The sequence below is a fragment of the Phyllobates terribilis genome, unplaced genomic scaffold, assembly GCF_046119375.1.
Source record: "Phyllobates terribilis strain yellow unplaced genomic scaffold, ASM4611937v1 Scaffold_170__1_contigs__length_4071412, whole genome shotgun sequence".
Classification (NCBI taxonomy): Eukaryota; Metazoa; Chordata; class Amphibia; order Anura; family Dendrobatidae; genus Phyllobates; species Phyllobates terribilis.
Window position 1 is genome coordinate 1,180,120 of NW_027362930.1, and position 14,863 is coordinate 1,194,982.

The 14,863-nt window shown below is 43.1% G+C and overlaps 6 non-coding genes and 2 pseudogenes across 6 annotated transcripts; all 8 read right to left on the reverse strand.

Moving 5' to 3' along the window:
• Positions 1-455: 455 nt before the first annotated feature.
• Positions 456-646, reverse strand: LOC141212170 (U2 spliceosomal RNA). The gene has a single exon (XR_012281986.1). It is a non-coding gene; the product is annotated as a U2 spliceosomal RNA (small nuclear RNA).
• A 1,115-nt stretch (positions 647-1,761) lies between these two features.
• Positions 1,762-1,952, reverse strand: LOC141212173 (U2 spliceosomal RNA). The gene has a single exon (XR_012281988.1). It is a non-coding gene; the product is annotated as a U2 spliceosomal RNA (small nuclear RNA).
• Positions 1,953-3,061: 1,109 nt separating this feature from the next.
• Positions 3,062-3,252, reverse strand: LOC141212174 (U2 spliceosomal RNA). The gene has a single exon (XR_012281989.1). It is a non-coding gene; the product is annotated as a U2 spliceosomal RNA (small nuclear RNA).
• A 1,115-nt stretch (positions 3,253-4,367) lies between these two features.
• On the reverse strand, positions 4,368-4,558 carry LOC141212175 (U2 spliceosomal RNA). The gene has a single exon (XR_012281990.1). It is a non-coding gene; the product is annotated as a U2 spliceosomal RNA (small nuclear RNA).
• Positions 4,559-5,673: 1,115 nt separating this feature from the next.
• LOC141212176 (U2 spliceosomal RNA) lies at positions 5,674-5,864 on the reverse strand. The gene has a single exon (XR_012281991.1). It is a non-coding gene; the product is annotated as a U2 spliceosomal RNA (small nuclear RNA).
• Positions 5,865-6,979: 1,115 nt separating this feature from the next.
• On the reverse strand, positions 6,980-7,176 carry LOC141211662 (U2 spliceosomal RNA). Its single transcript, XR_012281618.1, has one exon. It is a non-coding gene; the product is annotated as a U2 spliceosomal RNA (small nuclear RNA).
• Positions 7,177-13,563: 6,387 nt separating this feature from the next.
• On the reverse strand, positions 13,564-13,793 carry LOC141211787 (U2 spliceosomal RNA; annotated as a pseudogene).
• A 760-nt stretch (positions 13,794-14,553) lies between these two features.
• On the reverse strand, positions 14,554-14,645 carry LOC141211848 (U2 spliceosomal RNA; annotated as a pseudogene).
• Positions 14,646-14,863: the final 218 nt, after the last annotated feature.

Sequence of the window (14,863 nt, forward strand, 5' to 3'; positions counted from 1 at the left end):
AATTTTAAGCGCAGCAGAGTAACCAGCGCACATACCTGTTAGCTCAGGTGAGTTTAAAAGGCTGCTGTTGATAACAAGGGCATTTGCTAAATAGATGGTGTGTGTGCAACAATATACTGAAAGGTCAATTATATTGTGCAGCTTATCTCACCACCTGTAGTTATTTAGGTGAAAGCTCCAAAATGCTTGCCTAATATGTCTGTTTATCCAAAAGGAAGTAAAAAGGGAGAGCTAGAAAGATAGCATTGCATCACATTACATGGCAATGCAATGCACAGTTGCTGAAGTTGAACCAAAATGAGCTTGTAATCTGGCTTCTGCAACTTTGAACATGAAAAATCCAATGAGGAGAAGAAAAGCAAAGCCAAAGAGTCCATCCCAAAATCCGACAAACAAGCAAAATGAACAAAAAACATTGAATTCAATTCTTTCTGATTTTAGAAACTGCATTAAAGAAGGGGTGCACCGGTCCTGGAGATACTGCAATACCAGGTCAATGCGTGGAGTGGACAGAGCAAGCTCTTTTTCCATCTCCCTGTTCTAAAAATCCATTTAATATATGGTCCCCAGATAGGGGACGTATCAGATATTAAACTGATAAGAACAGATACTACACTTGATCTTAGCCAAAAGGCCGAGAAGCGATAACCAGAATTGGTTTCAAACTACGGAGCCACCCAAGGATCCTGAAAAGTCCATTTGTGGAGATGAGCTCCTGGACTCCCGTTAAGAAGACATGTTGTCAACCTCTAGATCCCTTACATGCCTGCACTTTTCGGCTTGCTGCTGCTGCAATCCACGCGTTTTAGATCTGCATAACTCCACCTCTTTAAACACAGCACCTTCACCCCCTGCTGTTCCCACCCGCCTCAACACCGTTGGAAGGGAGGAGAACCAATTAAGGCGGGGGGTGGGGTGAAACGAGCAGCTGTCTACCCTTAGCAGGAGGGCTCCTGATTACATACCTCTCCTGCTGCTGCTGCTGCTGGCTGTCCAGCAGCAGACTGAAGGTGGCTGCTGCTGTGCACAGGTATATAAAGGCTCAGAGCCTATTATGACACGCGCAGCCAGCGTTCCATTGCCACATTCCATCTACTGCAGGCAGGATACCTGGCTGGCTGAATGTCGCTGAGAAGCTCACAGAGACCGCCATAAGCAACAGTTTAACAGAATGCCACAGACTAATCAACCAAACTTTTTGGGTTGGGTTCTCTTTTATAGTTTGCAGGCATTAAATGAAAGAAGTCAGTGTTCCAGCAGAAGGAGACAACGTTTCAGAAAAGGCATTGTAGCAAACCAAAAAAGAAATTTTAAGCGCAGCAGAGTAACCAGCGCACATACCTGTTAGCTCAGGTGAGTTTAAAAGGCTGCTGTTGATAACAAGGGCATTTGCTAAATAGATGGTGTGTGTGCAACAATATACTGAAAGGTCAATTATATTGTGCAGCTTATCTCACCACCTGTAGTTATTTAGGTGAAAGCTCCAAAATGCTTGCCTAATATGTCTGTTTATCCAAAAGGAAGTAAAAAGGGAGAGCTAGAAAGATAGCATTGCATCACATTACATGGCAATGCAATGCACAGTTGCTGAAGTTGAACCAAAATGAGCTTGTAATCTGGCTTCTGCAACTTTGAACATGAAAAATCCAATGAGGAGAAGAAAAGCAAAGCCAAAGAGTCCATCCCAAAATCCGACAAACAAGCAAAATGAACAAAAAACATTGAATTCAATTCTTTCTGATTTTAGAAACTGCATTAAAGAAGGGGTGCACCGGTCCTGGAGATACTGCAATACCAGGTCAATGCGTGGAGTGGACAGAGCAAGCTCTTTTTCCATCTCCCTGTTCTAAAAATCCATTTAATATATGGTCCCCAGATAGGGGACGTATCAGATATTAAACTGATAAGAACAGATACTACACTTGATCTTAGCCAAAAGGCCGAGAAGCGATAACCAGAATTGGTTTCAAACTACGGAGCCACCCAAGGATCCTGAAAAGTCCATTTGTGGAGATGAGCTCCTGGACTCCCGTTAAGAAGACATGTTGTCAACCTCTAGATCCCTTACATGCCTGCACTTTTCGGCTTGCTGCTGCTGCAATCCACGCGTTTTAGATCTGCATAACTCCACCTCTTTAAACACAGCACCTTCACCCCCTGCTGTTCCCACCCGCCTCAACACCGTTGGAAGGGAGGAGAACCAATTAAGGCGGGGGGTGGGGTGGAACGAGCAGCTGTCTACCCTTAGCAGGAGGGCTCCTGATTACATACCTCTCCTGCTGCTGCTGGCTGTCCAGCAGCAGACTGAAGGTGGCTGCTGCTGTGCACAGGTATATAAAGGCTCAGAGCCTATTATGACACGCGCAGCCAGCGTTCCATTGCCACATTCCATCTACTGCAGGCAGGATACCTGGCTGGCTGAATGTCGCTGAGAAGCTCACAGAGACCGCCATAAGCAACAGTTTAACAGAATGCCACAGACTAATCAACCAAACTTTTTGGGTTGGGTTCTCTTTTATAGTCTGCAGGCATTAAATGAAAGAAGTCAGTGTTCCAGCAGAAGGAGACAACGTTTCAGAAAAGGCATTGTAGCAAACCAAAAAAGAAATTTTAAGCGCAGCAGAGTAACCAGCGCACATACCTGTTAGCTCAGGTGAGTTTAAAAGGCTGCTGTTGATAACAAGGGCATTTGCTAAATAGATGGTGTGTGTGCAACAATATACTGAAAGGTCAATTATATTGTGCAGCTTATCTCACCACCTGTAGTTATTTAGGTGAAAGCTCCAAAATGCTTGCCTAATATGTCTGTTTATCCAAAAGGAAGTAAAAAGGGAGAGCTAGAAAGATAGCATTGCATCACATTACATGGCAATGCAATGCACAGTTGCTGAAGTTGAACCAAAATGAGCTTGTAATCTGGCTTCTGCAACTTTGAACATGAAAAATCCAATGAGGAGAAGAAAAGCAAAGCCAAAGAGTCCATCCCAAAATCCGACAAACAAGCAAAATGAACAAAAAACATTGAATTCAATTCTTTCTGATTTTAGAAACTGCATTAAAGAAGGGGTGCACCGGTCCTGGAGATACTGCAATACCAGGTCAATGCGTGGAGTGGACAGAGCAAGCTCTTTTTCCATCTCCCTGTTCTAAAAATCCATTTAATATATGGTCCCCAGATAGGGGACGTATCAGATATTAAACTGATAAGAACAGATACTACACTTGATCTTAGCCAAAAGGCCGAGAAGCGATAACCAGAATTGGTTTCAAACTACGGAGCCACCCAAGGATCCTGAAAAGTCCATTTGTGGAGATGAGCTCCTGGACTCCCGTTAAGAAGACATGTTGTCAACCTCTAGATCCCTTACATGCCTGCACTTTTCGGCTTGCTGCTGCTGCAATCCACGCGTTTTAGATCTGCATAACTCCACCTCTTTAAACACAGCACCTTCACCCCCTGCTGTTCCCACCCGCCTCAACACCGTTGGAAGGGAGGAGAACCAATTAAGGCGGGGGGTGGGGTGGAACGAGCAGCTGTCTACCCTTAGCAGGAGGGCTCCTGATTACATACCTCTCCTGCTGCTGCTGCTGCTGGCTGTCCAGCAGCAGACTGAAGGTGGCTGCTGCTGTGCACAGGTATATAAAGGCTCAGAGCCTATTATGACACGCGCAGCCAGCGTTCCATTGCCACATTCCATCTACTGCAGGCAGGATACCTGGCTGGCTGAATGTCGCTGAGAAGCTTACAGAGACCGCCATAAGCAACAGTTTAACAGAATGCCACAGACTAATCAACCAAACTTTTTGGGTTGGGTTCTCTTTTATAGTCTGCAGGCATTAAATGAAAGAAGTCAGTGTTCCAGCAGAAGGAGACAACGTTTCAGAAAAGGCATTGTAGCAAACCAAAAAAGAAATTTTAAGCGCAGCAGAGTAACCAGCGCACATACCTGTTAGCTCAGGTGAGTTTAAAAGGCTGCTGTTGATAACAAGGGCATTTGCTAAATAGATGGTGTGTGTGCAACAATATACTGAAAGGTCAATTATATTGTGCAGCTTATCTCACCACCTGTAGTTATTTAGGTGAAAGCTCCAAAATGCTTGCCTAATATGTCTGTTTATCCAAAAGGAAGTAAAAAGGGAGAGCTAGAAAGATAGCATTGCATCACATTACATGGCAATGCAATGCACAGTTGCTGAAGTTGAACCAAAATGAGCTTGTAATCTGGCTTCTGCAACTTTGAACATGAAAAATCCAATGAGGAGAAGAAAAGCAAAGCCAAAGAGTCCATCCCAAAATCCGACAAACAAGCAAAATGAACAAAAAACATTGAATTCAATTCTTTCTGATTTTAGAAACTGCATTAAAGAAGGGGTGCACCGGTCCTGGAGATACTGCAATACCAGGTCAATGCGTGGAGTGGACAGAGCAAGCTCTTTTTCCATCTCCCTGTTCTAAAAATCCATTTAATATATGGTCCCCAGATAGGGGACGTATCAGATATTAAACTGATAAGAACAGATACTACACTTGATCTTAGCCAAAAGGCCGAGAAGCGATAACCAGAATTGGTTTCAAACTACGGAGCCACCCAAGGATCCTGAAAAGTCCATTTGTGGAGATGAGCTCCTGGACTCCCGTTAAGAAGACATGTTGTCAACCTCTAGATCCCTTACATGCCTGCACTTTTCGGCTTGCTGCTGCTGCAATCCACGCGTTTTAGATCTGCATAACTCCACCTCTTTAAACACAGCACCTTCACCCCCTGCTGTTCCCACCCGCCTCAACACCGTTGGAAGGGAGGAGAACCAATTAAGGCGGGGGGTGGGGTGGAACGAGCAGCTGTCTACCCTTAGCAGGAGGGCTCCTGATTACATACCTCTCCTGCTGCTGCTGCTGCTGGCTGTCCAGCAGCAGACTGAAGGTGGCTGCTGCTGTGCACAGGTATATAAAGGCTCAGAGCCTATTATGACACGCGCAGCCAGCGTTCCATTGCCACATTCCATCTACTGCAGGCAGGATACCTGGCTGGCTGAATGTCGCTGAGAAGCTCACAGAGACCGCCATAAGCAACAGTTTAACAGAATGCCACAGACTAATCAACCAAACTTTTTGGTTTGGGTTCTCTTTTATAGTCTGCAGGCATTAAATGAAAGAAGTCAGTGTTCCAGCAGAAGGAGACAACGTTTCAGAAAAGGCATTGTAGCAAACCAAAAAAGAAATTTTAAGCGCAGCAGAGTAACCAGCGCACATACCTGTTAGCTCAGGTGAGTTTAAAAGGCTGCTGTTGATAACAAGGGCATTTGCTAAATAGATGGTGTGTGTGCAACAATATACTGAAAGGTCAATTATATTGTGCAGCTTATCTCACCACCTGTAGTTATTTAGGTGAAAGCTCCAAAATGCTTGCCTAATATGTCTGTTTATCCAAAAGGAAGTAAAAAGGGAGAGCTAGAAAGATAGCATTGCATCACATTACATGGCAATGCAATGCACAGTTGCTGAAGTTGAACCAAAATGAGCTTGTAATCTGGCTTCTGCAACTTTGAACATGAAAAATCCAATGAGGAGAAGAAAAGCAAAGCCAAAGAGTCCATCCCAAAATCCGACAAACAAGCAAAATGAACAAAAAACATTGAATTCAATTCTTTCTGATTTTAGAAACTGCATTAAAGAAGGGGTGCACCGGTCCTGGAGATACTGCAATACCAGGTCAATGCGTGGAGTGGACAGAGCAAGCTCTTTTTCCATCTCCCTGTTCTAAAAATCCATTTAATATATGGTCCCCAGATAGGGGACGTATCAGATATTAAACTGATAAGAACAGATACTACACTTGATCTTAGCCAAAAGGCCGAGAAGCGATAACCAGAATTGGTTTCAAACTACGGAGCCACCCAAGGATCCTTAAAAGTCCATTTGTGGAGATGAGCTCCTGGACTCCCGTTAAGAAGACATGTTGTCAACCTCTAGATCCCTTACATGCCTGCACTTTTCGGCTTGCTGCTGCTGCAATCCACGCGTTTTAGATCTGCATAACTCCACCTCTTTAAACACAGCACCTTCACCCCCTGCTGTTCCCACCCGCCTCAACACCGTTGGAAGGGAGGAGAACCAATTAAGGCGGGGGGTGGGGTGGAACGAGCAGCTGTCTACCCTTAGCAGGAGGGCTCCTGATTACATACCTCTCCTGCTGCTGCTGCTGCTGGCTGTCCAGCAGCAGACTGAAGGTGGCTGCTGCTGTGCACAGGTATATAAAGGCTCAGAGCCTATTATGACACGCGCAGCCAGCGTTCCATTGCCACATTCCATCTACTGCAGGCAGGATACCTGGCTGGCTGAATGTCGCTGAGAAGCTTACAGAGACCGCCATAAGCAACAGTTTAACAGAATGCCACAGACTAATCAACCAAACTTTTTGGGTTGGGTTCTCTTTTATAGTCTGCAGGCATTAAATGAAAGAAGTCAGTGTTCCAGCAGAAGGAGACAACGTTTCAGAAAAGGCATTGTAGCAAACCAAAAAAGAAATTTTAAGCGCAGCAGAGTAACCAGCGCACATACCTGTTAGCTCAGGTGAGTTTAAAAGGCTGCTGTTGATAACACGGGCATTTGCTAAATAGATGGTGTGTGTGCAACAATATACTGAAAGGTCAATTATATTGTGCAGCTTATCTCACCACCTGTAGTTATTTAGGTGAAAGCTCCAAAATGCTTGCCTAATATGTCTGTTTATCCAAAAGGAAGTAAAAAGGGAGAGCTAGAAAGATAGCATTGCATCACATTACATGGCAATGCAATGCACAGTTGCTGAAGTTGAACCAAAATGAGCTTGTAATCTGGCTTCTGCAACTTTGAACATGAAAAATCCAATGAGGAGAAGAAAAGCAAAGCCAAAGAGTCCATCCCAAAATCCGACAAACAAGCAAAATGAACAAAAAACATTGAATTCAATTCTTTCTGATTTTAGAAACTGCATTAAAGAAGGGGTGCACCGGTCCTGGAGATACTGCAATACCAGGTCAATGCGTGGAGTGGACAGAGCAAGCTCTTTTTCCATCTCCCTGTTCTAAAAATCCATTTAATATATGGTCCCCAGATAGGGGACGTATCAGATATTAAACTGATAAGAACAGATTTTTTTTTAATTTGGCTATCCCCCACATGGGGATAAAAACCGTTTATTTAAAATTTAACAAATTACAGAAATAAAACCATTACATCCACATTACACTTTCGGGACTTCAAAGAAAAATAAAAATTCCATCACAGCAAATTTTACAAGACTTCAAATATTCCATAGGTTAAAAAGCCATTTGCCTGCCAATGTTACATTCTTTTTCCTGTCCGATAAATAGTATATGTACATTTCACTTTTACAAAAGGCTAAAACATCATCTACTGGTAACATTTCATGTTTAAAAACAGCAATATTTCTAGCATTCCAGAGCGCTATCTTGGCACAATTCACTGTCTTCCACGCCATTATTTTTTGGTCCATTGTTGGGCATTCCAGAAGACCATATAACACTGATGCAAAATTAAAGTCCTTGAGGTCCACCATTTTCTCCAGCAGGGGGATTAATCTTCTCCAGAACTCTTTAGCAAAAGCACAAGTCCATAAAAGATGCTTCACTGTCTCTTCTTCTTGACAACCTTCTCTTGGGCAGATGGCAGACCTCACAAAACTTCTTCTGTACTGGAATGCCCGGCAAGGAAGACAGTGGTGTGCGCAGCTCCAAGACATGTCTTTCTGTACATTAAAAAGATAAGGGGCGTTAATCATTTTCCATATGTGTACAGTTTTGTCATCATCATAACGTTCAATATCACACAACGTCACATCAGTACTAATTTGTTTGAGTAGTGTCTTGCTGTTACATAGATCCCCTGTCTGTTTCTTATTCAAATTAAAATTAAGAATAATTTTCTTTAAAATCTCATAATGTGCAGGTAGGTTAAAAGCATAAGGAAAGGATAAAACCGTTTCAAACCAACCAAACCTTCTCATGAGAAAACCAGTGTTAAAACGCATAAAATAGGAAAGGTAATTATCTTTAAAAAGGGTTTTAAAACAGAAACAGAAAAAATGTATTAAAAGAAACTTATCTAAAACAGGGAAATCTTTCCCACCTTTAACCTTTGGCTTTGTCACAATTTCTCTTTTGAGTTTCTCCATTTTTGAGCCCCAAAAAAAGGTAAAACATACTTTTGTAATTCGTTTCAACAAATTTGTAGGAGGGGGGAACACCAAACTAAGATATAACAGGATAGGTAATATCACCATTTTTACAATCAGAACTTTACCTTCCATTGACAGCTTTCTCATATTCCACATGCAGATTTTCTGATTAATTTTCTGTGCTGCCGCATCCCAGCTATTAAAACCATTATTAGATTCATTAAAAGAAACACCTAAAATAGTAATGGAATCTGTAACTTCAATTGGTACATCATGTAAACTCATCCCCCCGACATTTAAAATATTACATTTAGTAAGATTAATTTTAAAACCGGAAACTGTACAAAAAGACTGAATTTGGCTTATCGTTTTTTGTATTGAAGGTACATCACATCCAAACACTGCTACATCATCCATATAGCTTACAACTTTAACTTGTAGACCGTTCCCTCCGGGTAAGGGTACTCCACATATTTGCTTATCCCGGCGTATTGTACATAAAAGGGGTTCTATAGCACATATAAAAAGCAGGGGGGACAAAGGGCAACCCTGCTTCACCCCTGATTTTAAAACTACCTCTTTTGTTTTAAAACCATTAACTAAAATCTTACTCGTACAATCATTATAAAAAGCTTTAAGAGACAATAAAAACCCACCCGGAATGCCCATTTTTTCTAAAACTTTAAAAAGATAAAAATGAGACACGCGGTCAAAAGCTTTCTCAAAATCCACCGCTAGGATTGACATCTTTGTCTTTCTGGTTTTTACATCTTCAATACAATCTTTCACCAGGTTTAAATTGTCCCAGATACTACGCCCAGGTACCCCGCATACCTGATTTGCATGAATTACTTTATGTATCACTTTTTTCAACCGATTTGCACAGATCTTAGCCATAATTTTGTAATCACTATTTAAAAGAGTTATCGGCCTCCAGTTTTTAAGATCCGTTTTGTCACCTTTTTTGTATAGTAGTGATACCTCACCTTTCTTCCATGAGTTGAGTAAAACCTTATTATTAAAAACTTCGGAAAACAAATTAAACAAATCATCTTTTAAAATATCATAAAAACTTATATAAAACTCTATGGGGATACCATCAGGGCCGGGCACTTTACCATTTTTAAAACTCTTCATGGTTTCTAAAATCTCTTCCTCACATAGAGGTTGGGATAAAAAACTTTGGGCATCAGCATCTAGGGTGGACTTGATCTCCCCCAGGAAAGTGTGTATTAAATCATGGTCTACAGTTTTTACATTAAAAAGATCATTAAAATAGACATTTACCTTATCCAATATAACGTTGATATTATTATCTCCATCTATGTTATCAATTATTGTTTTCGCCTGTTTGTTTTTCTTAAAAAAATACCTGGAACAAGTCTCATCCTCTTCTACGTGTTTTACCTTTGAACGAAAAATCAGTTCTTTTCCTTTTTGTTCCAACCACTTTGAAATTTCTCCTTTAAGACTCAATATATCATTACCTACATCCAGACCATTGTCTTTGAATTTGTACAATGTCTGTAACCTGATATTAAGAAAATTATAGATCTCAAACTTTTCTTTAGCTTTTTGTATGCTTTTCTTTATAAAGAAATCTTTAATGCTTATTTTCATTCTATCCCACCAGGAGCTAAAAGAAATATTGGGGTTTTTCCTTTTTCTACAGTTTACATAAAACTCAATAAAATCCGATAAAATTTGTGGATCTTTTAAAAGGGACACATTCAATTTCCAAGATTTCTTACCACATTTCTTCTTTCCATTAATCCTCACTCTAAAAGATAAAACCTTGTGATCTGAGAGAATATTAGTTAAAACTTCACATTTCACTGGCAGTATTTTTTCTGAACCTAAAACAAAATCTATCCTGGAGCTACATGTAGAATTGCTCCAGGTGAAACCAGCGTCTATAGGGCTATCCTTGTTACATTCTTTATACACATCAGTTAATTTACAATCATTTATAATATTGCTTAACATTCCAGACGTTTTGTCATAATTTCTACTCACGGAACCGGAGCGTCGGCTTTCGCCTTTTAAAATACAATTAAAATCACCTGCCAGGATAAAAGGTTCTGAAATGTTAATAAATAAAGGTAAAATTTCCAACATATCAGCCCTTTCATTTTTATCAGGTGACCCATAAAAATTTAAAAACTGCCATCTTGTCCCATCAATAAAAGCCTTAACTAAAAGAATACGACCCGGTAAAATATCTTGGATAAAATCAATAGACACATTTCCTTTAAAAAGTATAGCTACCCCGGCTGATCCGGTTGCATTTGATCCAGACCAGACCGATGGACCATGTTTCCACTCTTCCTTATATTTTTTGTAAGAAATCTTATGAGGGATATGACATTCTTGTAAAAAGAAAACAGAAGCTGTAAAACAGGTTAAAAAATGTAAAACAGTAGCTCTTCTGGTCTTGGATCCTATGCCTCTCACATTGAGGGAAACACCACTAATGTCAGCCATCATAACAAATGGTTAGGAAGAAACAAAAACTGGACTTTACCTATCCGATGGACGGATCAGACCACTTGGACTTTCACCAACGCCCTCTTCTGAATCCACCGTTATCAAAGAGTCTTCATCATCGGAGAAGGAACATTCACTTAAATTAAGACCCGACGCTACTGGGGTGTAGCTCGGAAGGATATTGTGAGAAAGGTTACACTGGGTCTCCATAGGCTGACCATTTAGGTCCTCGTCAGGTGGGTCTCCGAGAGGCTCCGCACTCCCCTGCTGACCCGCAGAGGGTCGTAACACAGGGGCAGGCTGCGCACATGGCGGAGCCTCAGAGTCCCCGGAGGCAGCCAGGTTCGGGGCCCCACCTGGGGCAGCAGAGCCCCGGGACCTCGGGATTCCAGAGTCTACACCCCCGTGAGGGGATGTATCCATCTCCTCCCTATTAGCCACCTCCACGGAACCATTCTTTTTCTTATTATGAGACCTCACCAAATGCCACGTACCGCCCTCGCTCTCGTGAGACCCAGTGGGAATTTTGGGCTCGGTGTCAGCCTTTTGGCGTTCTTTTTTGGCCTTACCGACCGCCCCTTTATGATCTTTCTCAGCCTTCCTTTTAGCCTCCTTATGGTCTTTCAGCCAGCTCCTGGGCTCCTGTGAGTTACCTGTCATTGACTCGGAGGGATTGTTACTAGTCGAAGCGCCCTTATCACCTCCCGAGGCTCCAGGTTGCTGTTCCTCCTCCTGAGGGGTGGTCTGATTGGCCCGTCCATTCCCGGATGTCTTGGACTTCTCCTTTTGTTTTTGTTCATCCTCTCTGAACCTGTGAGGGCAAGAAAAATAGAAATGACCAGGTGTCCGACAAAAAGAGCATTTTTTTTCATTTGGGCACTCCTTTGTGTCATGTTCAGTACTGGCACAATTTCTACAAGTGGCACCACAACTATCCTTAGAGTGCCCATAGAGACCACAATACCTACAGAAAAGTGGCATTCCTGAGAAAAAAAAATCCCCATTAGTTTGCCCTATTTTAAATCGAGCTGGAGGAAGTCTCACACCTCCAGGGAATTTAGGGTCTCTTTCACAGTTTACTAAAAACTTCCATTTTGAGGTCCAGATGTTAAACTCATTCAACACTTTCCCAATCAATTTCACACTTTTAAAATAAACTGACAAAAAGGAAATAACCTCTGGTGCTGTTATGAAGGGTGAGAAGATTTTCACAACCACCATCTTTACCTCATCCAGGACGTGCTCGATGATCTGAATCCCTTTTAGACCAGGGCTATTTTCTACCGACTTAACTCTGGACAAAACATCTTTGAAAATACCTTCGCCAGTAAAGGTTACATCATAATCTCCACGTCGAGGATAATCCTGGATAGAAAGGATTTCGTTGGTTCTGACGTGGAGCAGTTTCTCAAGCACGTCCTGGACTACATATCCCAGATTCCGCATATCGGAACCACCAGCCGTAAAGCGGACCCTTATGGTGTTCTTAAGCCTCGCATATAGAGGCACGAGGTTGGGGTCAACCTCCATGGTATGGCGCAACAAAATGCAAATTGCAACCGCCTGCAATCTGCGCCTTCAGAGCTTTGAGATAAAGCACCTGAAGGCTGGGGGATCGCTGCCCGTTACCCTAGGACTAATCCCTCTCCCTAATAGCAGCAGGCAGGTGAAGCCCACCGAAGTGGACGATCCTGCCAGGCCAAGGAGAGGGGTACCTGAGTGCCCTTCAACTGAAACCTCCTGCTGTGAAGCACTTGGTCTCAGCCAAAAGGCCGAGAAGCGATAACCAGAATTGGTTTCAAACTACGGAGCCACCCAAGGATCCTGAAAAGTCCATTTGTGGAGATGAGCTCCTGGACTCCCGTTAAGAAGACATGTTGTCAACCTCTAGATCCCTTACATGCCTGCACTTTTCGGCTTGCTGCTGCTGCAATCCACGCGTTTTAGATCTGCATAACTCCACCTCTTTAAACACAACACCTTCACCCCCTGCTGTTCCCACCCGCCTCAACACCGTTGGAAGGGAGGAGAACCAATTAAGGCGGGGGGTGGGGTGGAACGAGCAGCTGTCTACCCTTAGCAGGAGGGCTCCTGATTACATACCTCTCCTGCTGCTGCTGCTGCTGGCTGTCCAGCAGCAGACTGAAGGTGGCTGCTGCTGTGCACAGGTATATAAAGGCTCAGAGCCTATTATGACACGCGCAGCCAGCGTTCCATTGCCACATTCCATCTACTGCAGGCAGGATACCTGGCTGGCTGAATGTCGCTGAGAAGCTCACAGAGACCGCCATAAGCAACAGTTTAACAGAATGCCACAGACTAATCAACCAAACTTTTTGGGTTGGGTTCTCTTTTATAGTCTGCAGGCATTAAATGAAAGAAGTCAGTGTTCCAGCAGAAGGAGACAACGTTTCAGAAAAGGCATTGTAGCAAACCAAAAAAGAAATTTTAAGCGCAGCAGAGTAACCAGCGCACATACCTGTTAGCTCAGGTGAGTTTAAAAGGCTGCTGTTGATAACAAGGGCATTTGCTAAATAGATGGTGTGTGTGCAACAATATACTGAAAGGTCAATTATATTGTGCAGCTTATCTCACCACCTGTAGTTATTTAGGTGAAAGCTCCAAAATGCTTGCCTAATATGTCTGTTTATCCAAAAGGAAGTAAAAAGGGAGAGCTAGAAAGATAGCATTGCATCACATTACATGGCAATGCAATGCACAGTTGCTGAAGTTGAACCAAAATGAGCTTGTAATCTGGCTTCTGCAACTTTGAACATGAAAAATCCAATGAGGAGAAGAAAAGCAAAGCCAAAGAGTCCATCCCAAAATCCGACAAACAAGCAAAATGAACAAAAAACATTGAATTCAATTCTTTCTGATTTTAGAAACTGCATTAAAGAAGGGGTGCACCGGTCCTGGAGATACTGCAATACCAGGTCAATGCGTGGAGTGGACAGAGCAAGCTCTTTTTCCATCTCCCTGTTCTAAAAATCCATTTAATATATGGTCCCCAGATAGGGGACGTATCAGATATTAAACTGATAAGAACAGATTTTTTTTTTTTTTTTTTTTCTTTTTTTTTTTTTTAGCCCGAATTCGTGTACAAAACCCGAGTGCGCTTAAAAAAGTGACAAGTGCCACAAAAAAAGTGCACTAGGATGCTGGTCTTCTTGAAACCCTCTCCAAAAGGAGAAGGGTCCCCCAAACCATTCCCCGTCCCTCCGAGCCAAAAGGCCACAGCGAGGAACAGGGACAAAAAGCCACCTCCAGCCGAAGCCAGAGGCGACCCAATCTTACCCCCAGCACCTGCCCGAGTTCTCACCCGAGCAAGGCACTGGGAGCCAAAGACTGTGCTCCCCTCCCGGAAGAGGGGAGCCAACAACGCTCTCCTCCCGAAAGAGGAGAGCCAGGGGGGTTCAGGGGGGAGCGGAACCTGATGGCCACACACTCCCCCCCTAGACCTGCCAAGAGAGGAACCCGTAAGGGAACCGCATCCCGACAAAATCCTAGTAGGACGTGACACACGTGAATAAGTGGACACACAGTGACAAAGAAATTAAATAAATAGTGAAGGTTTCACAGTATAATACTGCCCGGACCTTCGACCGGGAATTGAAAAATTCCCCATCCTAAGGCCAGAAGGCCCGGAATAAGGGTGTGTGCGAAGAAAGAAAATTTGAAGTGCTTGTGCAAATGTGCCATAAACTCAAGTGGGGTTCCCAATCCCAGTGAGTTAAGGCACCCCAGGGTCACCACTCCTGGGGCACTTCACACTTCGGGCTTTCGATCTTCCCCGGCCCAATGGCGTCGATCCTGGGGGGCCATGCTTTCCACCAGATGACTATATTAGCCACCTGGCGTACTAACAAGCGCCTAAACCCCAGTGTGCATAATGTATCAATCTACTAGGGCGGCCAACATCCAAAACCGCCTTTTCAAAAGATACTACACTTGATCTTAGCCAAAAGGCCGAGAAGCGATAACCAGAATTGGTTTCAAACTACGGAGCCACCCAAGGATCCTGAAAAGTCCATTTGTGGAGATGAGCTCCTGGACTCCCGTTAAGAAGACATGTTGTCAACCTCTAGATCCCTTACATGCCTGCACTTTTCGGCTTGCTGCTGCTGCAATCCACGCGTTTTAGATCTGCATAACTCCACCTCTTTAAACACAGCACCTTCACCCCCTGCTGTTCCCAC